At 37.0% G+C, this 25,804-nt stretch overlaps 2 long non-coding RNA genes across 5 annotated transcripts in view; one reads left to right on the top strand and one right to left on the bottom strand.

Moving 5' to 3' along the window:
- Positions 1-2,094, bottom strand: part of LOC110260439 — a 71,146-nt gene extending 69,052 nt beyond the window's left edge. For all 3 annotated transcript variants that reach the window (XR_002343741.1, XR_002343740.1, XR_002343738.1), the window contains exon 1: positions 70-2,094. This is a non-coding gene — a long non-coding RNA (uncharacterized LOC110260439). The remainder of the gene's footprint in view (positions 1-69) is intronic.
- The window catches only part of LOC102158069, a 521,984-nt gene that overhangs the window by 442,596 nt on the left and 53,584 nt on the right, over positions 1-25,804 (top strand). For both annotated transcript variants that reach the window (XR_002343737.1, XR_002343736.1), the window contains exon 5: positions 16,311-16,456. This is a non-coding gene — a long non-coding RNA (uncharacterized LOC102158069). The remainder of the gene's footprint in view (positions 1-16,310; positions 16,457-25,804) is intronic.

The raw sequence follows: 25,804 nt of genomic DNA, 5'->3' as shown, positions 1-25,804 counted from the left end.
ACTATTCTCAATGAATATATTTATATGTAAACACTGCTTATTTTAAGTACACACTTATTGAATACCTACCCTGTTTCCAGTAAATACCACCGGCCATGGCCTTTGATATATAATATGTCTCCCCCTTGAGTTCTGAATGGCTAAGACATTTGCTGGAGGTAAATCATACAGCTATGATGTAACCGAGCCTAATTTTGAACCCAGATCTGTTTTATTTCAAAGGCTGCGCATTGCATAATAACGTGCCTTCTTTCTCCAGGGGAACGGGAGGCTCTTTGATGCTGCCCAAATCTCCTGAAAATAAGGAGAGGCTGTTCACCTCTCCTTACTCCTGCGTGAGCCTTTAAAAGTCCGTTCATTTTTGAGGTCTCCCCCAGTCCTATAAAGCCTCCTTCATGCTTGCTTTAAAGTGCTTCACCAGTAGCGTCATTGCAGCCAGCACTGCGGTCAAAGTTCCCTTCTTATTACTTAGTACACATTTCCCATCAGTCCTCAGGGCTACTCCTTGTCCAGAACCCCTTTTCTTTTCTTTTTCTTTTTCCTCACTATTTATTTTTTCATTTATGTGTTTATTCACTCATATACAAATATTCGTGGGGTGCCTGTCATGTGCCTTTGGGCACAGTTAGAAATGCTGTTCCCTTCCCATGCTCCCTTCCTCTCTCCTTTCCTGGTCTCCTCTTACTAAAGTCACTCTGTTTATTCTGCAGCTACGCGGTTTATGGGTAAGCCGAATTAATCATCTGCAGAAAGCAAAAGTAAAAATTTTGCCTGGCCCAATGCCATGAAGTTTAAAATACAGGCTTCCTTTTCGTTATTCTCTTCAGTGACCTTGGTACAAACTTTTTTTTTTTTTCCTCTGACTTCAGACCACTTTTTTGAATTCTTATAAGTATATTTAACTGTTTGCTAAAGTGAGGTATTGATTAACTTCATCACTATTGGATTATCTCCTGGTCATACAGTCTCCAGAGGGGCAGGCTCACTTGTGTTGTGTTAAACTGCATCCCACCGCAGGGAAGCCCTCCCTTGTAAGATAAACAGTAACATCGCATAGTTATCCAGAGTTTCTCCTTTCACTCTTCTCTGCCAGGAAAAGTTCAATCATTTGTTCCTCTAGTAAATGATACTCTTTAAACAGCAACCTCCTGGTGGAAAAGAAATGAAAATGTTTTTTTGGAGAATTTTTCCAGAAAAAAAAGCTAACCTTTCGTAATTTAAAACAGTATGGGTTAAAATCTAACCCTTTCCATAGATTATAAAAATCCATTCTTTGACACAATACCTGCTTCCAATTCACGTATTAATTTATGGATGCCATAAGGCATTAATTGGATATGATATCACACTTACTACCAGTTTTAAAAATGCCACAGGCCGTGGTCCTATAGCAGAAACAACAAAATATTGCATTGAGAAAATCAATCTTCTAAAGAAGGATCAGGTGAGCTGGTCACTGTTCTTGGACCGTAAATAGATATTTGACTTTATGAACATATTATAGGGTGCAATTCTGTACATTCAAAACAGAAAAGTTAGCATGAGAAGATAAAAGAATTTATTCCTAAGAGGCTTAATTAATCATACATCTAACGTCACTACTCCAGTAAATGCGGATAAAGCTCCTGGGTTTAATATTTTGAGGAATATAAATTATTACCCCTTTTTCTCTGATCACCATGTAAGGTTTTGTTGGAAAATAGAAGAGATGATTTTTTCATGTGTTAAAATCTTTTCAGAGGTGCAGAAATTAAGACAGCAAATGACAAATTTCAAACCCGGTGTTTGTTATGTTATAATATTTAATAGGAAGTTATCTTGGCACTCTGACAAATTCTAACATATTTTGCTGAACATTAACTATTAAAATGTAGAGCACCTCAGACTATATGCAACACCAGCTTTTTTTCTGTGTGCCTACAAATAAAAATAATATCAAGGCCAAAGCACTTACCCAAGGAAAGGTCTGAGAAAATTGTTCTCTGGTAGGAGGCTGTAGAGACCACTGCACAAATACTACGGGTCATAGAGCAATGCACCATAAATATGAGGAGTACCAACTACCCATCCTACTTGAAGCAAGGACTACCAGCTTTAGGCAAGATCTCTCATCAACCCCTTTTTATTTATTTATTTTTAAATTTATTTTTTATTTTTATTTTTTAAATTGTTATTTCCTCAATACAGTATTTTTTCTGCTGTACAGCATGGTGACCCAGTTACACATACATGTACACATTCTATTTTTGCACATTATCATGCTCCATCATAAGTGACTAGACATAGTTCCCAGTGCTACACAGCAGGATCTCATTGCTAATCCATTCCAAAGGCAATAGGTTGCATCTGTTAACCCCAAGCTCCCAATCCATCCCACTCCCTGCCCCTTGGCAACCACAAGTCTATTCTCCAAGTCCATGATTTTCTTTTCTGTGGAAAGGTTCGTTTGTGCCTTGTATTAGATTCCAGATATGAGTGATATCATATGGTATTTGTCTTTTTCTTTCTGACTTATTTCACTCAGTAGGAGAGTCTCTAGTTCCATCCATGTTGCTGCAAATGGCATTATTTAGTTCTTTTTTATGGCTGAGTCGTATTCCATTGTGTATATATACCACATCTTCCTAACCCAATCATCTGTCGATGGATATTTAGGTTGTTTCCATGTTTTGGCTATTGTGAATAGAGCTGCAATGAACATGAAGGTGAATGTGTCTTTTTTAAGGAAAGTTTTGTCCAGATACATGCCCAAGAGTGAGGTTGCTGGGTCATGTGGTGGTTCTATGTATAGATTTCTAAGGTACCTCCATACTGATCTCCATAGTGGTTGCACCAGCTTACATTCCCACCAACAGTGCAGGTGGTTCCCTTTTCTCCACACCCCCTCCAGCATTTGTTATTTGTGGACCTATTAATGATGGCCATTCTGACTGGTGTGAGGTGGTATCTCATGGGTAGTTTTGATTTGCATTTCCCTAATAATCAGTGATGTTGAGCATTTTTTCATGTGTTTGTTGGCCATCTGTACATCTTCCTTGGATAAATGTCTATTCAGGTCTTTTGCCCACTTTTTCCATTGGGTTGTTGACTTTTTTGCTGCAGAGTTGTATAGTAGCAGGATATAAGATTAACATCCAGAAGTCAGTCACATTTCTGTATACTAACAATGAAATATTAGAAAAGGAATGCAAAAATACAATACCTTTTAAAATTGCACCCCCAAAAAATCAAATACCTGGGAATACACCTGACCAAGGAGGCAAAGGACTTATATGCTGAGAGCTGTAAAACTTTAATCAAGGAAATTAAAGAAGATGTAAAGAAATGGAAAGATAGTCCATGATCGTGGGTTGGAAAAATTAATATTGTAAAAATGGCCATACTACCCAAAGCAATCTACAGATTCAATGCAATCCCTATCAAATTACCCATGACATTTTTCACAGAACTAGAACAAACAATCCAAACATTTATATGGAACAACAAAAGACCCAGAATTGCCAAAGCAGTCCCAAGGAACAAAAACCAAGCAGGAGGCATAACTCTCCCAGACTTCAGGCAAGATTACCAAGCCACAGTCATTAAGACAGTGTGGTACTGGTACCAAAACAGACATACAGACCAATGGAACAGAATAGACAACCCAGAAATAAACCCAGACAACTATGGTCAATTAATCTTTCACAAAGGAAGCAAGAACATAAAATGGGAAAAAGTCTATTCAGCAAGTATTGCTGGGAAACCTGGACAGCTGCATGCAAATCAATGAAACTAGAACACACCCTCACACCATGCACAAAAATAAACTCAAAATGGCTGAAAGACTTAAATATAAAACAAGACACCATCAAACTCTTGGAAGAGAACACAGGCAAAACATTCTCTGACATCAACCTTACAAATATTTTCTCAGGCCAGTCTCCCAAAGCAACAGAAATAAAAGCAAAAATAAACTAATGGGACCTCATCAAACTGACAAGCTTTTGCAAAGCAAAGGAAATCAAAAAGAAAACAAAAAAGGACAACTTACAGAAAGGGAGGCAATAGTTTCAAACGATGTGACTGACAAGGGCTTAATCTCTAAAATATACAGTCAACCCCTTTCTAAATCCAAGTTAATTCTCACACTTACTCTCACCAATTGGTTCTGTCCAAAGGCCTGGGATTGACTGATTCACTGACTGACATTGATCTAAATGCTTTTGCTAGCAATGAGTTTATATGAACTTCCAGTTTGGTATATAGAAAGTGGGCTCACCTGCATTTTTCCTCACCTTTCTCTCAAAGCCCTTCATGGACATCCCTGTCTGCCAGCTTTGACCTTTGGTCGACAATGTTTGTTCCTTCAGACCTTTGTCCTATCTGCCTCGATTCCTGAGCCATGCATGATTCTAATTCCCAAGGTCTGCCCACTTGGCACTGATAAACTCTTGTTCTGTGCTTTCCCACAACTTCTGTTGCCACTAGATTTCCTCTAGTCCCTTTGGTCTCTGGGTGCTCTGAAATGTCTGGTTACATTCCTCCATTATTCTCTGTCTTTGTAAGGCCACCTGTTGCAAGACCCAGCCCAAGCTCACTCACTGGTCAGGACGACTGGATCAGAGTTTGTTTCTATGTTGCACCTTCTTTTCCCTGACTGAGTGTATTTAAAACCAGAAATAGTACTGGGAACTTGGAATGGATGAAAGAATGAATAGAATATATGTAGGCAGACTTCTCAGGAAGTGGTGGGTTGGTTGGCTGATTTACTTGTTTGCAGCAGTAGACCCAGCTCCCTCCTCCATCCCACCCACCCAACTTTCCCTTCCCAATGTTAGCACTTAGCAACCTGACATTGTTCTTGTTTTTGAGTAAAGTGTTAAGAGCAGAAGAAAAGCCATGGTCCCCAGGACCAAAGCACTCAATAGGAAGTGCTGGGGAAATATTTGTTATTGTTACTACTTATTACCACTTTTGTCATGTCTGGAATCAAACGGTGTCATTAAGAGCAAATTCAATCATATTTAAAATATTAAAGAAATATTTAGAAAAAAAGAAGTCAACCAATGTCCTAAGTGACGTTGCTCTTTTTCTCGGGGAAGATGAAGAAAGAAATAACAGAAGAGCCTTAAATCAATTTTAGAATTTTCATGAACTTTCAAGTATAGCCACCCTTGAAAATGGTACCCTATGCCATTATGCTGTAACCTTGGATAAGTCACACAATGTCTGTAAAGCTGTTTCTTCCGCCATGCCTGTGGCATGTGAAATTTCCCAGGCCAGTGATCGAACCCACACCACAGCAGTTCTGTGACAATACTGCTGTGCTGACAGTGCTGCATCCTTCACCTGCTGTGCCCTCTAAATGCTATTTCTTCAACTGTAAAATATAAGTGATATACAGAAGTATTAAAGAGAATCATTTTCCCCCTAAGTCCCAGAGATGTATGATTTTATACACATAAGTATATTGAATATATTGAAATGTGTTGCAGTGGCAGTCATGCCTTATCAAATATTATTCAAAGATTCATTTTTTATGCAACAGTTAAGTTCACTTTTAAAAGAATCACTCATACCAATATTGTGATTTTTAAAGTCCTTAATATTGAATGAACACCGTTTTGAAATTGATAGATATCCAACTGATAATGTGCCCTTGGTGAAGTTTAAAAATTTAGGATGAATTTTGATATTGACAAAGAAGTCAAACTACAATCAAGTGTAAGTTACCTACACTAGAGGAAAATAGTATATTAACTGAGTTTTACACAGGCCAAAGATCGTAAATACATACCTGAACTTTGAAAATGTACTCCAGCTGAAAGTGAAAACCCTAAGGAATTTGTAAAGCTAAGAAATATTTTTATAAATTTGCAAATTCAAATGCTACTCATCCTTATAAGAATCAGTTGAATTTTTATTCTTTTAGTTGAGATATTTGCCCTAACTATATTATTTTTCAAACTTAAAATAAAATTCTAGAAATGAACATAAACATGCCCTTTGTCATTTGGCAATTCTTGAATGACAGGGGAGAATTATCACAGAAAATTGTCTTAATATTTAAGTTCTGGTTCTGATGAACGCCTTTCCTTGAAGTTTGGCGTAATTCCGTATTGCCTTACGTAAAAGAACACGAAACAACGAGTTCCACTGCAATATCCAGCTCTTCCACACATAATATGTGTCTTTTGTGTATCAATTTACTTCTGTGGACCAAAATTTTGCCCTATTAAAATAAAGGTGCTGTCTTAGATCAGTGCATCCTAAGGTGTGATTCTGAAATAGTAAGTGTTCTCCCAGCAAATTCACGTTGGGTAGATGATAAAGGGGATGATAAAGGTATCTATTTCAGTCTTTATTTTGAAAAACATCGATAATAAAACCATTCAGACTTTTCCCTTTCAAATGGAATTGTCTTAGAGCCTCGTGCTTGCACACTGGCAGTGTCTCCACATTAATGTTTTGCCAGTAAAAAACCTTTTTTATTTCAATATCTGACTTTCCCAGAATGTAAATTTCCTTCAATACATTTTTCCACTGATGCTCATATGGAATTTTTGTATTGACATCCCTAGAACTCAATACAACATTAAAAAAAAGCTTTATGGAAAAAGTCTTGAAATACAATCTAATTATAATTAGCAGTAAATATAGATTATTTGAAACATGTTGACAAAACATCTATAAAGTGATTATGCATCTCAGATGTCGCTGGCATTAAGAGTGGTCATGGTACTAAATGCACAAAGATGTGGGATTTTTATTTTGTTTTTTGCAAGCACATTAATTGTTTGATGTTTTCAAAATGATGGTTTCCATATTCCTAATGTAATAGTTTGTTATTATATGTAAGCTTTCCTTCCCTTCTATTCCAGCTTTGATTTGGAGTTTGGAGTTGACTAGGAGTACTTGATAGTTTTTCTTTTTAAAATAATGGAAATACCTCCTGGCCAGACTGATTTATTTGTATTTTTCAGAGCACATCTGAATGGATTAATAATGAGATTCCTATATGCAATTTTTTACTTGTATCACCTTTTATTCAATATAACATACAATAAAACATTTACTAAGGACAGAAATTATAAGAGAAACAAAGAAATATTGATGAAAGAGTGATTAATTAATAGTAAGGCCTTCTCTAGTTCATTGGAAAGCCTTAATATTTTGGGGGGTGGGTACCCCACCAGATGGATAAGTTCCCAGGCCAGGGATTGAACTCACAATTCAGCTGTGACTTGAAGTGACACAGCAGTGACAACGATGGATCCTTAACTCACTTTGCCACACGATAATTTCCCTTAATAATTATTTTTAATGAAAGGTCTGGAATAAGCTTGCAGTAGGATAATTAGGGCTGTCAATGGTAAAGGATAAAAAGCCTGGGGGAGGGGAAAAATTCATATTTATTGAGTCCTAACTATAAGCCATCAGTGTGCTGGACAACTGTGTAGGCTGTCCTTGTACATCTTTACCAGAATGCTGCTAATTAGTATTATCTTCATCTTACAACTAGGAAAGCAGCTTTAGAAAGGCTATATTTTCCCCAACGTTATCCAGATATCATGATATCGAATCCGTATTCGAATCCAGCCTCTCCATCGCCAAAGTTCCTTCTTGGTCCAGCATAAAAAAATGCTATTTTGGGAGTTCCCTTTTGGTGTGGCCAGAGAAAAAGAGAAAAGGATGCCTCCCCTCTACATCTGTGAGATCTGGGATTTGACTGGCTGTTGGAGGAGGAGAGGAAGCCAGTGGAATCACTCCATTTACAGAATCATAAACAAGCTATCTTCGGTGATACACCTCTCTCACAAACCTGTTACAATAGGCCTCCATTCTCTCAGGGCTTCTTTCTGCAAGTCGTCTTGCTCCTTGTCCTTAACTCAGTCTGCAAGAACGTGAGCTTGAAGCTCCCTCTGGTTCAGCTCATGCAGGTACTATCCACCTACTTTATCCCACCAGTTTTGATGAAATCACTAGTCCATTAAAGCATTCTCTCTCACTCTTTGTCTTCATGAGTATACACATTTTTTCTTCTTTTATTCTCCTTTTAGTGGGAAAGGAAGCAGTAAAGTGGAAATGTAATAATCAGTTCACCGTATTTAGATTGAAATCCCTCAATATCTAATTTTTTGAGAAGTCCTTACACATGGTTGCTTAAAAATTTCCTTATTTTTGGATTATTTAGAAACAAAAGACAAATGCTAAAAAAAGTTTCGTTTTTGCAAGATTCAAAATACAAGAATTCCAAATGTCAGGTCATGAAAGCTGTTTATGTCTATCTTGACAGTGCAGCAAATAGTTAAAATACATTTACAATATAAAAAAATCAAACAAATTTAATGTTACTATTGAAATGTGTATTTATATTATATGATTTTCTCTTATAATTATTTTAAGGTAAGCTGGGTGGGAACCCTTTTCTATAGACCAAATTCAAAGATTTTCTCATAAATTGCGAATACTATTAAGTTTGCATTAAAACTAATTTTATAAAAATCTTTAATAGTAAATTGGACTGAAACATTTTAGTTCAAACAACCTCAACATCTACTGTGAAAAACAATTTTAATTAAAGAGTTTTAAAGCATCTCATAATAAGTTTTACTATGAACAGGATTTGTGGCTCAATAAATTGTATACAGTGCTGAATGAGATGCCCTGCAGCTCTTTCTCGTGTTGGTGAACTCTAATAGTTCTATTATTTTTAGGTTACATTTTAACATTCATGTATTTCTTAAAGGATATTCTGACTGTGAGATATTTTAAAATAATTTGATTTAGCAACCATTTCTAAATAGTAATCATATGTCAGGAACTCTTCTAGGCTCCAGAGCTATAACACACACACACACACACACACATTTGTATATTTTAGGGCCACACCTGTAGTATATGGAAGTTCCCAGGCTAGGGGTCGAAGCAGAGCTTCAGCTGCCAGCCTAAGCCACAGCCACAGCAACACCAGATTCAAGATGCATTTACACCCTACACTGCAGCTCACAGCAACACCAGATCCTTAACCTACTGAGCGGGGCCAGGGATCGAACCCGCATCCTCATGGGTATTTGTCAGGCCCATTAATGCTGAACCACAACATTAACTCATATGTGTGTGTGTGTGTGTGTGTGTGTGTAGTGGGAAGCATTACTTTTCAAGTAGGTGACATTTATCCAATTCTTCAGATTTTTGTGGAAGGGGATTGGACCCACTGTTGCTTTATCCTTTCTTTCAATTTAATGAAATACCACAGAGAAGGCACAGTGTCTAGACAACTCCAGTACACTGGGGACAGTCAGTCCGTGATAGAGCCTGAACACAGGGAGTGGACACCTTTTGGATGTCTGCTCAGCTCACAATAATGTCCAGTATCGCCCTTTCCCCATTCCCAGGGCTTGGCCTCCACAGTCATCTCTGTAAAACAAGACCCTGCTGCCCTGGGCATGTGTAATTCGACCAGGTCAAGACCCAGACCAAGTTACTGCGATATTCCCTCAAGGTGGTGAGAAATGGGGCAGGAGCTATAGGCAGCCACCTTGGACCTACCTTAGGAAACCACTTTAATAAGAGAAAAGCGAAGCAAATATTCTGAGAAAAGCTTCAATACGGGAGAGTCCTCACTTCATTGGCAGGTCTCAGTTGCCTGCAGGGGCTCAGATTCAGGTTTTCTCAGACATTGCTGCCAACATTCCAATCCAAATCCTCATCAGAAAAGAATATTTTAAACAACCAAGTCTGGTTCCCACAGATTTCTATCATCAAGAGACTGTGTTGGAAAAAATATATGAATGACAATGCATATTTCATCTCAATATTGAATATTGATAAAATAACTAATTTTAACATGGGTTTACAACACGTCAAAAATCAGTGACGCTTAATTCACTAACCTCTTAAGCTCAAGGAAATAGTTATATGACTTACAAGATGGCTGTAAGGCATGTGATTAATTTAAACTTGCATTATTAGATTTTGTTTCCCCATAAACAGGTGAAATGCATATTTAAGCTTGATTCTGATGCCTGGTGTAATACCTCTTGATGAAATCCTAAGTTGATCTGTAGTTAATCCATCTTTAAAGAGAACGTATGCATAAGGACATTTGAAATCCAATATAATAACATCAAAATCTTAAATTTGGGGGAGTTCCTGCTGTGGTGCAGTGGGTTAAGGATCTGGTGTTATCTCGGCAGTGGATTGGGTCACTCCTGAGGTGTGGGTTCGATCCCACTCTGGTGCAGTGGGTTAAGGATCAGGCATTCCCACAGCTGTGGCTTGGATTCAATCCCTGGAGGGTATGGCCAAAAAAAAAAAAAAAAAAAAAAAAAAAAATCTTAAATTTTTGTTCTATAAAAGTTTTTAAAAATTATTTTGGGGCGTTCCCATTGTGGCTCAGTGGAAACAGATCTGACTAGCATCCATGAGGACGCAGGTTCGATCCCTGACATCGCTCAGTGAGTTAAGGATCTGTCATCGCCATGAGCTATGGTATAGGTTGCAGATGCGGCTTGGATCCCACATTGCTGTGGCTGTGGCTAGAGCTCCAGTTCAAGGCCTAGCCTGGGAATCTCCATATGCCACGGATGCGGCCCTAAAAAGACAAAAATAAATACATACATACATGCATACATACATAAATGTTTTGGTAAAATTTACACAATGTAAAATATACCATTGTAGCATTTTTAAGTGTATAGTTTGGTGCATTAAGTACATTCACATTATTCTGCTAAAACACCTACACATGCCATGCGTACACAGACTAGGTCATGATTACTGTTTCATTGAATGTTTGAAAACGTCAAACTGTAAATAACAGTGTTACTAATCTGCAGGAGACAAGCAACATTTTTATTAATTCATTCATCAAACATTTGCTTATTTTGTATCTGTCCCTGTGCTAGAAGCTAGAGATTTTAAACATGAATAACAGCATCTCGGCCTCCAAAGAGTTTGCAATCAGTTGGGGAGTTTGTATTTGCACACATGCTTGCAGTACAGTTTAGTGTGATGGTTTATCAAGAGTAAACAGGAGAAGATAAGCAAAGAGTTCACATTGGAGGAGATGCAGAAAGTAAGTCAAAAAAGCCGGGGGGACATCCAGGCTAAGCAAAAGCACAAAAGCCTGAAAGAGGAAAGTGTATTTGCAGAAAGCCAAGTAGTTTGGCTTGGGGCGGGGGGGGGGGGGGATCATAGCTATGTCCCCCAAACTTAGTGAGCTGCATCTTGGATTTCTGATTTGTGCCATACCTATTATACAAGTATAATACTTTTGTTAAGTTTTTTTTTCCCGTATTTGCACACCATCTATATTAATTCCTTAATATTGTTACTAAATTCACTTAAGTGAAATAAATCTATTTAAAAGAAAGTGCTATTTCACTGCCCCAAATATTTTTTTTAAAGCATACAACACTATCTATCCCTTTTGAAGATAGAAGGTAATACAAAAAATTATCTAATTGTTACATAATACTATTAAAAGGCTCTAATGGAAATCTACTAGATTTTAGTTTAAAAGAGATTAATGCTAGAAGTTCCTATTGTGGCTCAGCCGGCTAAGACCAACTAGTACCCATGAGGCTGAGGACTGGATACCTGCCTCACTCGGTGGGATCCTGCGTTGCTGTGGCTGTGGTGTAGGCTGGCAGCTTCAGCTCCGATTTAACCCTAGCCTGGGAACTTCTATATGCCCCAGGGGTGGCCCTAAAAAGAAAAAAGAGATAGAGAGAAGAGATTAATGTTAAAAACATTCAAAACTGAACCTTCCTTCTTGAATTAATCTGAATATATGAAGGGAGTGTTTTCTTACCACGTGATCCTGTCTTATTTAAGATCATGGTAGTGTGTCTTCCAAAATCATATCAAGTACTGCCATTGGGATGTAGCTCACACTTTAGAAAAGCTTATCCACAGAATTTTGGTGGTAGAGAGAGCGAATGGAAAGAAAAGAAGATTCCAGATATTTAAGACCTACAGGGCCCAGCCCACAAAATTGTTACAATGTAGTATAGATTACTTACACTATTTAAGAGTTAGAAAATGAGTCAGGCCTTAAAGGAGATGTGGGGTTGTTGAGACAGAGAAGAAAGCAGTTTATGCAAAGGAAACTGCTTTGGCAAAAATACATCGCAGATGCTGCCAAAAAGTTTGCTTTCTGGACCACTGGAACAGTAGTCAAGAAGACCACAAGTTTTGGGCAGTAAGGAGAGTATTTGGAAGAAGCAAAAACTCATTTCATTAGAGAAGGTGTAGCTTAGCACTGATTCAGCTGCATTCAGCATTATTTCCCTCTAAAATCTGTTCCCCCTCTCCTTCTTCTTTCAAGGAATGGCGCTACTTCCTAGATGTGAATTTCTCTGATTGCAGAAATGGTTCTGAGTTTCTGCTGCAGTCAGTTTGTTGCTACTTTCCAGGCGGCAGCGTGGATCTTGTAACTGATCAGGTTCCTCTTACTGAGTAACCTACTAAACAGATCTGTGCTAAATTGATTTGTGATCCATCTCTAACAAGTTTACAGGCCTTCATCAAATCCTTTCCTGTACTCATACCACTTCTGGTTTTATCTTATTTTGTTATAATACCACACTTTTCTATTTGCCTCTTTTTCTTTCAATCTTTTAAAAAAAATTTGATATTGCTGCTTAATCTTCTTAGGTATAATTCTTTGTAAGCTACCGTAAACATTTCTGAAAAATTGTGTGTTGGTATATAAGATAAAGAAAGAAACAGATTGTAAATTCTATTCAATTCCCCAAATCTATCTGTATTCACTTTTTTTTTTTTTTTTTTTTTTTTTTGTCTTTTTGCCATTTCTTGGGCCACTCCCGAAGCACATGGAGGTTCCCAGGCTAGGGGTCCATTCGGAGCTGTAGCCACCAGCCTATGCCAGAGCCACAGCAACAAGGGATCCGAGCTGTATCTGCAACCTACACCACAGCTCATGGCAACGCCAGATCCTTAACCCACTGAGCAAGGCCAGGGATCGAACCAGCAACCTCATGGTTCCTAGTCAGATTCGTTAACCACTACGCCACGATGGGAACTCTTGTAGTCACTTTTGATATCAGCTTTTTTGTATATCCTCATATCCAATTAAACTATAAATGTCACCTATTTTATTCTACCATATTTCCAATTTGTCTTTTCACAACAATCCATAGTTCTTGCTCTTATGCATTAAATTTCTTTCTTCTGCTTTTTTTTTTTTTTTTCCTAGCCACACCCATGGCATATGGAAGATCCCAGGTTAGGGACTGAATCTGAGCAGCAGCTGCAACCTATGCCACAGTGGCTGCAATGTTGGATCCTAAACTCACTGTGCAAGGCCAGGGATTGAACTCTCACTGCAGCAGAAATGACACCATATATTTAACCTGCTGTGCCACAGTTGGAGTTTCACATTTAGATTTCTTTAATAAGTTAATAAAGAGCCTGCAGCTCCTCCTGCTCCAAGATTTTCTTCGAAGAGCTTCCAGAGTGAACATTCACAAAACAGCAAGACAAAGAAAAACAATTATTCATTAATATGTTACTGTCCTGCTCAGTGTCATTCAATGGCTTTCCTGCTTTCATAATCAAGTACAAACTATACCACAGCATATAAGGCGCCTAACAATTTACCGTACTCCTCCTTCAAACTTCTCAGCCTCACCTCTCATAATGAGCCTCTTGAATGCCACATTTTAGACCCACCGAACTTTTTGTGATTTTCCGTTATACCACGCACTCTCAACTTCCTCTGGTTGGACTATCTTCCTAAACTGCGCAAAGTCAGAGCAAAGCGTTCTTGAACTAATAGTGTCAGATAGCTTTTGTTTAATTAATGAATATTGGCTAGTAGCGCAGGTCTATGAGCAAGGCCTTCTTAAGAAGTTGGTATCACAATGGATGAATGAGCTACACCTTGTGTGGAGAGCTAGAAAGAAGTGAAAGAAAACAGACGAGCCTCAACTCCACCTTGCCTAAGTCAAGAGAGTTATTGCAAATCCATAAAAGAATGTTTTCCTTATCACCATCTACCCTCGTAAATCTTAGGTATCGGCAGATGGCCTCGTGGTTATATGATCACAATGTAAGTGATTGGAACTTCTGGTCAAATGGATACTCTGGCTTATTATCAGGCTGCTTTTCATCTTTTGTATGAAGGTAGAATGAAAAATCTTAATGTCTGGCACATTGCAATCCCTAACTTCTTCAGACAATCTGTACAAAGTGAAAAAAAAAAATAGTGGACCATCCACCTTAGTCTGGGAAGATATACCCAACCGCTCTCAAAATATATAAAGGATGTGTACTATGTGGAATAATGCTCAAGATTCCATGTTTTAAAATTCTCTATTTTAAAATTCTGTGACATAATTTTTATAACAACTTATCAATTATTAACATTCAATTTCCTCTCTGTTTTCTGGCATGGAAGGCCAACTTTAAATTTCCTTGAGAGACTATATAGATTCTTAAACACAGCATTATCAGGAGCAAAAAAGGAGAACAGTAATTACTTGGAAACAAGAAACTGCTCCTTCAACAAAGGAACGGATGTTGGATTTAAGCGATGGACTCCATTTGAGAAAAGTGTACCCATTAAAAAATCAATACTTCCAGCTCTAGGGGGTCACAGCAAATGTTTTTAGATCCTGCCAAAAAAAAAAAAAAAGAAAAAGGACTTGGGAGTATTGTACCTGGCAAACATTTTAGGCTGAAGATTTGTCAGACTTTCAAAACTTAAGAAGATGCAAAAAACTGTCTAAGTATTGATTGAAAAAAGATTTACAGAATCAAAAATGTTGTAAAAACGGTACTATAGAAACAAGCTGCACAATCATATCTATGGTAGAATTACCTAAATCAAAAAGGAGGATACATATTGTTTACTAAAGTATTTTTTCTTTTATACTAAAAACTAAGTAAGAAAAAAATGAACTTAGTTTCCCTAATAAAAGTTGAATGAGCTCTTAACACTGATGGGCACTGATTTTATGTTTTTGAGTTTTCTTGAGGGGGTTTGGAGAAATTTTAAAGTCTTGCCATCCTTTTCTTTTCTTTTTCTTTTTTTCTTTTTTTTTTTTTTTTTGCGGCACCTGCAGCATTAAAGTCTTGTTGCTATTTCTGAGAGGATTATAAATTGCAATAGGTTTATCTATCATCCCAGTGGCATATTTGATAATTCAGTTCAAAATCAATGACAGTTCACCATTCCCCACAGGGCTTCAATGTTTCTATTTGAAATCTACAGAAGGCTGAGCCAGGTACAAACAGTAAATTTTATTCTGGACCCCCAGCTGGGATAATTCTGCAGTAAACTAAAGAATGAAAAGTCCAATTCTTCTAAGGCTCAATCACAATATCCTGGCTTTAGAACCAGAGAATCATCAATGAAAATAACATATCTGGAATCAGTTCAATGTGTTCATTTTTTTCCCCTCGGTTCACTATATACCAACAGATCTATCCCTCACAATAAAATAGAGGGGAACCTTCTAAATTCTCCCACCACACTGTTTTTTGAGTTATAGGAATGAAAACCAAACAGAACACAAATGTGAACTCGGCTTAGAAAGTTGATCAACACAGGCAAGGTTGGGTGAAGGAATTATAGGAGCTTTCCTCTAGACTGAGAGATTATTTTATTCTGATTGGCCACCTGCATGATTTATTTGTTTGTGAAATATGAAAGGGATTATTAGCAACACTGATGCCATCTTTGGCTTGTTATGTTAAAAAAAAAAAAAGCTGAAAGGAACTCTGATGTTTGTATTATATGCAACAATTAGGCTTATAAAGAGGAACAAAGGGACGTGCTGGGTAGACGTGGCTGTTTCAGTTATGGCAGAAAAGCCACCTTCAATCTGTGCATTTAATTTCCATTCTCAAACAACCTAAAAGATTCAGGGCTTTCAATTCTTTTTTTTTTTTCCTTTTTCCATATCCCTTTCTAAATGCTTATAAACATCTCACAAATTTACATCCTTTCAAACTTTTTTTTTTTTTTTGTTGTTGTCTTGCAGGGGACTTTTTTTCTAAGCCGTTAGTAAATATGAGTTTGAATCCTAACATCAATTTGATTCTTGATGTGGGTCAATTTTATAAGTCACCTTTGTATGTCTCCTTGACTTTGCTTATCTTTCCTTGAGCTTTTCTCTCTAAATCACTCTTTCTTGGATTGCTTTCCAATAAACAGAGCTGTGTATCATTTGCTTGATATAAAGGGCTGCATTGTGAAGACAGCAACATGGCAGTTAGGTATTGATTTGTTGTTACACTGGAACTTTACTACCACATATTCCACTAATCCCAGACTTCTGGGCCATGATGTATTTCAGATTCGTAGATGCGGTTGTTTTGGTCTATCCCAAAAGTTGTACCACCACGAGCCAGAGAGTCATATGAGGTAAATGCACCGTGGGACCTCAGACATCATGCCCTTCAGTCCTTTAGTTCAGCAAATGAAGAAATGCACCAAGAGACAGTAAGTCATGTACCTACGGATGCACATTTACTAAGTAGCAATGACATCATTGAAATTGGGTTTCATGACTTCCTCGGCAGAGAGGAGTGCCACAGATGGCTTTCCCTATGCTAAATATGGGCATGTGTTAGGAATTTTTATGCTTTCTTTACAGGGAGCTATATCTAGTCACTTGTGATGGAACATGTTGGAGGATAATGTGAGAAAAAATATATATACATATATATGTATGACTGGGTCACTTTGCTGTACAGTAGAAATTGACAAAACACTCTCAATCGACTATAATGGAAAAAATAAAAATCATAGAAGAGAAACAAGAGTTAATAACTAATTTGCTTTTAATAGTTTGTCCTTTATTAAAAGTAAAATCAGTATAAGAGAATATATAGAAAATTAGGGAATTCTCATTGTGTCACAGCGGAAACGAATCCAACTAGGAACCATGAGGTTTCGAGTTTGATCCCTGGCCTTGCTCAGTGGGTTAAGGGTCTGGCATTGCCATGAGCTGTGGTGTAGGTCACAGACGTGGTCGGATCTGGCATGGCTGTGGCTGTGGAGTAGGCCTACAGCTGTAGCTCTGATTAGACGCACAGCCTGGGAACCTTCACATGCCATGGGTGTGGCCCTAAAAAGACAAAAAAGAAAGAAAATTAAATATATGCATTCCCTTTATGTTATGGAAACTCTGTTGTATTTAAGTCTAAGAACATTCTCAATTCAATTTAAAAATAATAATAGCTTTGTGGTTCCCTTGTGGTACCAGGGGTTAAAGATCTGACGTTTCACCGCTGTGGAGAGGGCTTGATCCCTGGCCTGGAAACTTCTACATGCTGTGGGTGTGGCCAAAAAAATAATAATTTTGTATCTTACTCAGTGTTTTATATGGATGTTATCACTTAGATCTTATAACTACCCTATGAAGCAGGTACAAATATTATCCTTATATTATCTACGAGCAAACTAGAGCTTAGAGAGGTTAACTAACTTACCCAAGACCATACAGCTATTAAAATTGTGGATCCACTTAGAAGAAGCAGATATTAGGTTGTTATGAATAATAGTCGTAGCCCTTAGTTTGGGGACTATTGCTCAGGGAGAAATTATTCCAGGAATTAGAGTAAATTTATCTCTTGGAGAATGCTTTTCACTAAGCTGCATTCAGTACTATGGCCTAGGTTTACATATTGCAGAAACATTGCTAGTGGCAGGGCAGTGTAAATCCAGAGTAATGTCAGTGAGAGCCACTGGCACAGAAGACACTGCAAATGACGCGTCCTAGAGTCCATGAACTACACGGAGGCGTGGACATAGACGCTGCTGTGTGACACCATTACTGCATTTACTATTGAGAGGTTGTTGAGTAGCTTATACACTGAAGTATCCGTTTTATGAAAAAGATTTTTTTGAGACAAATGTTTCCTGAACACTAGGGAAAACTCTTTTTCTAAAGAATAACTTCACTTCTGTTTTACGGAAAATTTAGTTTAGTGTTCACTATTTGTGTTTTGACTGCTGTGTAGTTCAACCTCAGGACCACAGCTAGAACAACAACAGATCAAATTTTTTCTTTCTTTTTTTTTTTTTTTTTTACTTTTTTTTATTGTTATTTCCCCAACACAATTTTTTTTTCTACTGTACAGCATGGTGACCCAGTTATGCATACATGTATACATTCTTTTTTCTCCAGTTATCATGCTCTGTCATAAGTGACTAGACATAGTTCCCAGGGCTACACAGCAGGATCTCATGATAATTCATTCCAAAAGCAATTAGTTTGCATCTATTAACCCCAAGCTCCCAATCCACCCTACTCCCTCCCTCTGCCCAGGCAAGCACAAGTCTGTTCTCCAAGTCCATGATTTTCTTTTCTGTGGAAAGGTTCATTTGTGCTGTATATTAGATACCAGATATAAGTGATACCGTATTTGTCTTTCTCTTTCTGACTTACTTCACTCAGTAGGAGAGTCTCTAGTTCCTTCCGTGTTCCTGCAAATGGCATTATTTCATTCTTTTTTATGGCTGAGTAGTATCCCATTGTGTATATATACCACATCTTCCTAGTCCAGTCATCTGTTAATGGACATTTGGGTTGTTTCCATCTCTTGGCTCTTGTGAATAGAGCTGCAATGAACATGTGTCTTTTTTAAGGAAAGTTTTGTCTGGATATATGCCCAAGAGTGGGCTTACTGGGTCATATGGTAGTTCTATGTATGGATTTCTAAGGTACCTCCATACTGTTCTCCATAGTGGTTGTACCAGCTTACATTCCCACCACCAGTGCAGGATGCCGGAGTCCAGCTCCAGCAGCCAGCAAGTGCACACCCTGTCAGGGACGGATGGTGTCGGCGGATGCACACTGATACAGCCTCTTTGTCCCTTCTTTCAGGGTGCTGAACTGCTCAAATTTTATTGGCATAGGTGATTATTTATACAGTTTAGTTGTAGATTACATCATAGGTTCCAGATTTTATGGTTCAATAGATATACATTATTATAAAAATTTTTTAACAAACCAAAATTAATGGGCACAAAACATCATGTGTAAATGGATACAAAACATTATGTGGAAAAAACATCATGTGAAAATAAGGAGATTCAGTACAAAGCGTCTTGTGGTTACTACCTATTATTATGTTAAGTTAATCATTAACAGCCAGAAGGTCACAGACATAAGAATCTGACATTAACAAAGTTCATTTTTAGATTAAAACCTAGGGTAAAAACTTCAAAGTATTATGGCAAGGGGACAGAATAAGAAATTATTTTTCTTTCTAAATCAACCAATTTATTAAAACTTAAAAGCTTCCCAGGAAATTAAAAACAAGATTTATTATTATTATGTTTTTTACCGTGAATAATGCATACCTAACCTATTTTTGACCTATTGTGTACTCCAAAATACCTAACTCTAAGATCTATTGTTACTTGTAACAAACTAATGAATATAATTTTTTATTTTAACTAAATTAGATTTGAATGGGGGGAATTTCTACCAGGGTGAAACTCTTATTGTTCTATTATTGTTCCAATTTATTGAGTCACAAATCAATATAGGAAATTAAAAATAACAAACAAGTAACAGGAGAGACTGAATTATCCAAGAAATACTTTCCATTCTTATGCTGCTAAGCAGCCCCTTCGTTTTGTTGTTGTTAGGTCAGCAGGTGAGCCTTATTGTCTTCTAGGGCCTGTTCTCGGAATTGCGCCATACAGGCAGGCATTTCCTTGTTCAGGAACCTGCCCTCAGAACTGCACCACTCAGACAGGCCTTGATCAGGAGCTAGCCCTCGGAATGGTACCGTTCAGGCAAGCTCCCTTGCTCGACTCCTTGTATCTTCTTGGCTCCTTGCAGCAGGAGGGTTCCTTTTTCTCCACATCCCGTCCGGTATTTGTTATTTGTGGATTTATCAGTGATGGCCATTCTGACTCGTATGAGGTGGTATCTCATGGTATTTTTGATTTGCATTTCTCTAATAATCAGGGATGTTGAGCATTTTTTCACGTGCTTGTTGGCCATCTGTACATCTTTCTTGGAGAAATGTCTGTTCAGGTCTTTTGCCCACTTGTCCATTGGGTTGTTGGTTTTTTTGATGTTGAGTTGTATAAGTTGCGTGTATATTTTAGAGATTAAGCCCTTGTCATTTGCATCATTTGAACTATTTTCTCCCATTCTGTAAGTTGTCTTTTTTTTTTTTTTTCCTTTGCTTTGCAAAAGCTTGTCAGTTTGATTAGGTCCCATTGGTTTATTTTTGCTTTTATTTCTGTTGCTTTGGGAGACTGGCCTGAGAAAATATTTGTAAGGTTGATGTCAGAGAATGTTTTGCCTATGTTGTCTTCCAAGAGTTTGATGGTGTCTTGTCTTCTATTTGGGCATTTCAGCCATTTTGAGTATATTTTGGTGCATGGTGTGAGGGTGTGTTCTAGTTTCATTGATTTGCATGCAGCTGTCCAGGTTTCCCAGCAACAATTGCTGAATAGACCGTCTTTTTCCCATTTTATGTTCTTGCCTCCTTTGTGAAAGATTAATTGGCCATAGGTGTCTGGGTTTATTTCTGGATCCTCTATTCTGTTCTACCAGTACCACACTGTGTTAATGATATTGGTAATATTGGTAGTATTGCCTGCAGTCTGGGAGAGTTATGCCTCCTGCTTGACTTTTGTTCCTCAGGATTGCTTTGGCAATTCAGGGTCTTTTGTGGTTCCATATAAATGTTTGGATTGTTTGTTCTAGTTCTGTGAAAAATGTCATAGGTAATTTGATAGGGATTGCATTGAATCTGTAGATTGCTTTGGGTAGGATGGCCATTTTTACAATATTAATTTTTCCAACCCAGGAGCATGGAATGTCTTTCCATTTCTTGACATCTTCTTTAATTTCCTTGATTAACATTTTATAGTTCTTGGTATGTAGGTCCTTTGCCTCCTTGGTCAGGTGTATTCCCAGGTATTTGATTTTTGGGAGGTGCAATTTTACAAGGTATTGTATTTTTGTATTCCTTTTCTAATATTTCATTGTTAGTATACAGAAATGCGACTGATTTCTTAATGTTAATCTTATATCCTGCTACTTTGCTGAATTTGTTGATGAGTTCAAGTAGTTTTGGGGTTGAGTCCTTAGGGTTTTATATATATAGTATCATGTCATCTGCATACAGTGACAATTTTATCTCTTCTCTTCCTATTTAGATGCCTTTTATTTCTTTTGTTTGTCTGATTGCTCTGGCTAGGATTTCCAGTAGTATATTGAATAACAGTGGTGAGAGTGGGCATCCTTGTCTTGTTCCAGATTTTAGTGGGAAGGCTTTCAGCTTTTCTCCATTGAGTATTATATTTGCTGTGGGTTTGTCATAAATGGCTTTGATTATGTTAAGCAATGTTCCCTCTGTACCCACTTTGGTGAGAGTTTTTATCATGAATGGATGTTGGACTTTGTCAAATGTTTTTTCTGCATCTATTGAGATGATCATATGGTTTTTGACTTATCTTTTGTTAATGTGGTGTATGACGTTGATTGATTTGCGTATGTTGAAGCATCCTTGTGCACCTGGGATGAATCCCACCTGGTTGTGGTGTATGATCTTTTTGATATGTTGTTGGATTCGGTTGGCTAAAATTTTGCTGAGAATTTTTGTATCCGTGTTCATCAAAGATATTGACTGATAGTTTTCTCTTTTGGTGGTATCTTTGTTTGGTTTTGGAATTAGGGTGATGGTGGCATCATAGAATGTCTTTGGGAGTATTCCTTCTTCTTCAACCTTTTGAAAAAGTATAAGGAGAATAGGCATAATTTCCTCTTTGTATGTTTGGTAGAATTTGCCTGTGAAGCCATCTGGTCCTGAACTTTTATTTGTAGGGAGTGTTTGTTTGACATCTTCAATTTCATTTCTAGTGAGTGGTCTATTCAGTTGATCTATTCTTCCTGATTCAGTTTTGGCAGGCTGTAGGTCTCTAGAAAATTGTCCATTTCTTATAGATTGTCAAATTTGTTGGCATATAATTGTTCATAGTATTCTCATATGGTTTTTTTTTTTAATTTCTGCAATATCCGTTGTGATTTCTCCTTTTTCATTTCTGATTTTGTTTATATGGGTTCGTTCCTCTTCTTGGTGAATCTAGCCAGAGGTTTGCCAATTTTGTTTACCTTTTCAAAGAACCAGCTTTTGGTTTTATTGATTTTTTTTCTATTGTTTTTTGAATCTCTATTTTATTGATTTCCTCTTTGATCTTTATGACTTCCTTCCTTCTGCTGACTTTAGGGGTTTTTTGTTCTTCTTTTTCTAATTCATTTAGGTGGTGGGTTAAGTTGTCAATTTGAGATTTTTCTTCTTGTTTGAGAAAGCCCTGTATTGCTATGAACTTCCCTCTGAAGTTCTTCCCACTGCTTTTGTGGCATCCCATGGATTTGGAGTGGTTGTGTCTTCATTATCATTTGTCTCGAGGTATTTTTTAATTTCCTTCTTGATTTCCTCATTGGCCCATTTGTTTTTTAGTAGCATGTTGTTTAGTCTCCATGTAGTAGGTTTTTTCCATTTTGCTTCCTGTGGTTGATTTCTAGTTTCATGCCGTTGTGGTCAGAAAAGATTCTTGAAATAATTTCTATATTCTTAAATTTGTTAAGGTTAGCTTTGTGCCCCAATGTGTGATCAATTCTTGAGAATGTTCCATGTACACCTGAGAAGAATGTGTATTCTGATTTTTTTGGATGTAATGTCCTGAAAATATCTATTAAGTCTAACTTTTCTATTGTTTCCTTTAGGATCTCTGTTGCATTTTTGATTTTCTGTCTAGAGGATCTGTCCATTGATGTGAGTGGGGTGTTAAAGTCTCCTACTATGATTGTATTCCCATCAGTTTCTCCTTTTATGTCTGTTAGTAAGTGTTGTGTGTATCTGGGTGCTCCTATATTCGGAGCGTATATATTGAGGATTGTAACATCCTCTTCTTGAATGTATCCTTTAACCATTAAATAGTGTCCTTATTTGTCTTTCTTTATGGCCTTAATTTTAAAGTCTATTTTGTCTGATATGAGTATTGCAACTCCTGCTTTCCTGTCTTGTCCTTTGGCATGAAATATCTTTTCCCATCCCCTCACTTTCAATCTATATGTGTCCTTTGTCCTAAGGTGAGTTTCTTGTAGGCAGCAGATTGAAGGTTTTTGCTTTTTTATCCAGTCAGCCACTCTGTGTCTTTTGATTAGATCTTTCAGTCCGTTGACGTTTAAGGTGATAATTGATAGATGTTTATTTATTGCCATTTCAAACCTTGTGTTCCAGTTGATTCTATGTTTCTCCATTCTTCCTTTCTTTTTTTGGTTGGATGGCTTCCATTTATTTTATGCTTGAGTACTCTTCTTTTCATTTTTTGTGAATGTAATGTTCAGTTTTGATTTGTGGTTGCCTTGTTTTTTAATTATGTTAACCCCTTCCTATAACTGTTTGCCTTAACCTGATAGTCATGTAGGTTCAAACACTTCATTAAAATAATTTTTAAAAAGACTCTATTTATTTCCTTACTTCCCTTGCCCACATTGTATAATTTTGATGTCTTCTTTTTTTTTTGTTTTGTTTTGTTTTGTTTTTAACACCTTCATGATTAGAGCTGTATGCTTAAGTGACTGCTTTCTTATTGTGGTTTCCTCCATCCTAGTTCTTCCTCTCTCTCTCTTTTTTTAAATTTAGAGAAGCGCTTTCAGTATTTCTTTTAGAATGGGTTTAGTATTGCTGTACTCTTTTAGCTTTTGTTTGTTGGAGAAACTCTTTATTTCCCTTTCTATTTTAAATGATATTCTTGCTGGATAGAGTATTCTAGGTTGCATATTTTTTCCTTTCAGCACTATAAATATATCTTGCTATTTCATCCTGGCCTGTAGAGTTTCTGTAGAGAAATCCACTGATAGCCTTATTGGGGTTCCCTTATAATTGACACTTTGGTTTTCTCTTGCTGCCTTTAGAATCCTCTCTTTATCACAAATTTTTTCTTAATCTTATTTTTTGATTCCATCTTTATATTTTCTGGCCATAAATATATATATCTTACCATTAACCTGAGTATAAATATTTGATGTACCTGCAGTAGAAGACTAGAAGTACAAGGCCAAGGTTTGCTTCAAATGCAATACAGTCGTCCCTTGGTATCCATGGGGACTAGTTCTAGGGCCTGCCATGAATATCAAAATTTTGCTGATGCTCAGGTCCCATAGTTGTCCCTCCATATCTGCAAATTTAACTAACCACAGATTGTGTATCACTGATGTATCAAAAAATTTAGCATTTCTGTGTACTCTGTGTAGTTCAAGCCCATGCTGTTCACGAGTGAACTGTATATAAAACTGGCTATACTTTTTAAAATTGTTCTGTGTACATCTCGCGCCAGTTGCTAACCATGACCATTTTCCCTCTAAGTCTCAATGATGTGAAAAATAATGCCAAAAACTCATGTGAAAGTTACCATTATATGATTACATCTTTAAAAAGAAATCATAAGGGAAAGGAGTTTAGAAAAGAAATTATAATAAAAATGGGAAAATACTTAAAACTTAACAATTATGAAAGCATTATATATCAAAACATGGGGGTATAACTAAGCATCACTTAGAAGAAATAATATTAAATGAAAACATTACCAAAAATTTTTTTAAATGAGCTATGCATTTAGCATTTCCACTCAGTAAGCTGGGGGTGGGAGGGAGAGTAAAACTAAAATCAATAGAAATGATAAAATAGTGAATTAAAAATCTCAAAATAACAAAAGAGAAACAAAAGAAAGGATTTCTATTTTGTTAAATAGAAATAATCATGGAACAAAATGACTCAAGAGGTACCTTGATTAAAATGAAGAACAGAGAAGATCTCATTTTAAAAAAAGAAGTGCAAAAAAAAAAGGAGTAGTAAAATGAAATGGTTAATAACATAGACAATACAGACTTTAACGCCCAGGCACAGGGAAAAACTAAGACTCAGGCTATACCAGGAAAACAAAGACCCTTTCTTGTGACCATGATTAAGCTATCAAATATGGCATAACAAAAGACAGCAGTCTACCACTGGGGAGACGCAAGACTGTGGAGAGATGTCCCCTCCCCTCACTGTGTTTCAGATGCATCAAACTTGAGAGCAGAGCACAAAAGTTGAGAAAAATTTACCAGCACCCCAGCAGATACCCTCAGTATTAGACATTGTTATAGTAATGTAAAGGCTGTGGTAAATTGAAGATAACCGTAGCAGCAGCAAAATCAAACTCAGCTCATTTCATGACTACATTTACTTATTCCCCCAACACTAACAGCCTGACAGAAGAAGAGTGCCCATTTATAAGCATAAGTGCCATTTACTGCTGTCTCTATTGTTCTACCTGTGATATCTGGCATTCAAATTTTTTTTTTTTTAAAAAGCTATGAGACACACCAAAAAGAAAGACAACCCACTGTCAAACAATAGTCAACAGAACCAGACTCAGAGGAAAGCTACATCTTAGCATTGTGAACCAGGGATTTCAAGTTGATATAACTAATGTGTTAAAATCGTTAAAAAATATGGACAATGTGGGTATGGAATTTCAGAATAAAAGTAGAAGGAAACTAAAAAAAGTAAAATGGAAATGATAGAAATTAAAACCACAGAATTAGAGATGACTTTCTTTAATAAATCCCTCAATGAACTGGAAAAGGCTGAGGAAAAAATCTGAAAACTTTAGGAAAAGTTAGTAGAAATTACTCAACCTTAAAAAAAATGTAAAAACAGAAGACATCACTAAAGAACTGTGGGACAGTATCAATAGTCTCATATATTTATGTAAATTGGACCTCAGAAGGAGAAGACAGAAAATAGGGCAGAAGAAATATGGGTG

Source organism: Sus scrofa, chromosome 4 (assembly GCF_000003025.6).
Source record: "Sus scrofa isolate TJ Tabasco breed Duroc chromosome 4, Sscrofa11.1, whole genome shotgun sequence".
NCBI lineage: Eukaryota > Metazoa > Chordata > Mammalia > Artiodactyla > Suidae > Sus > Sus scrofa.
The sequence above is the reverse complement of the archived record's forward strand: the minus strand, read 5'-3'. Positions and strand labels throughout refer to the sequence as shown.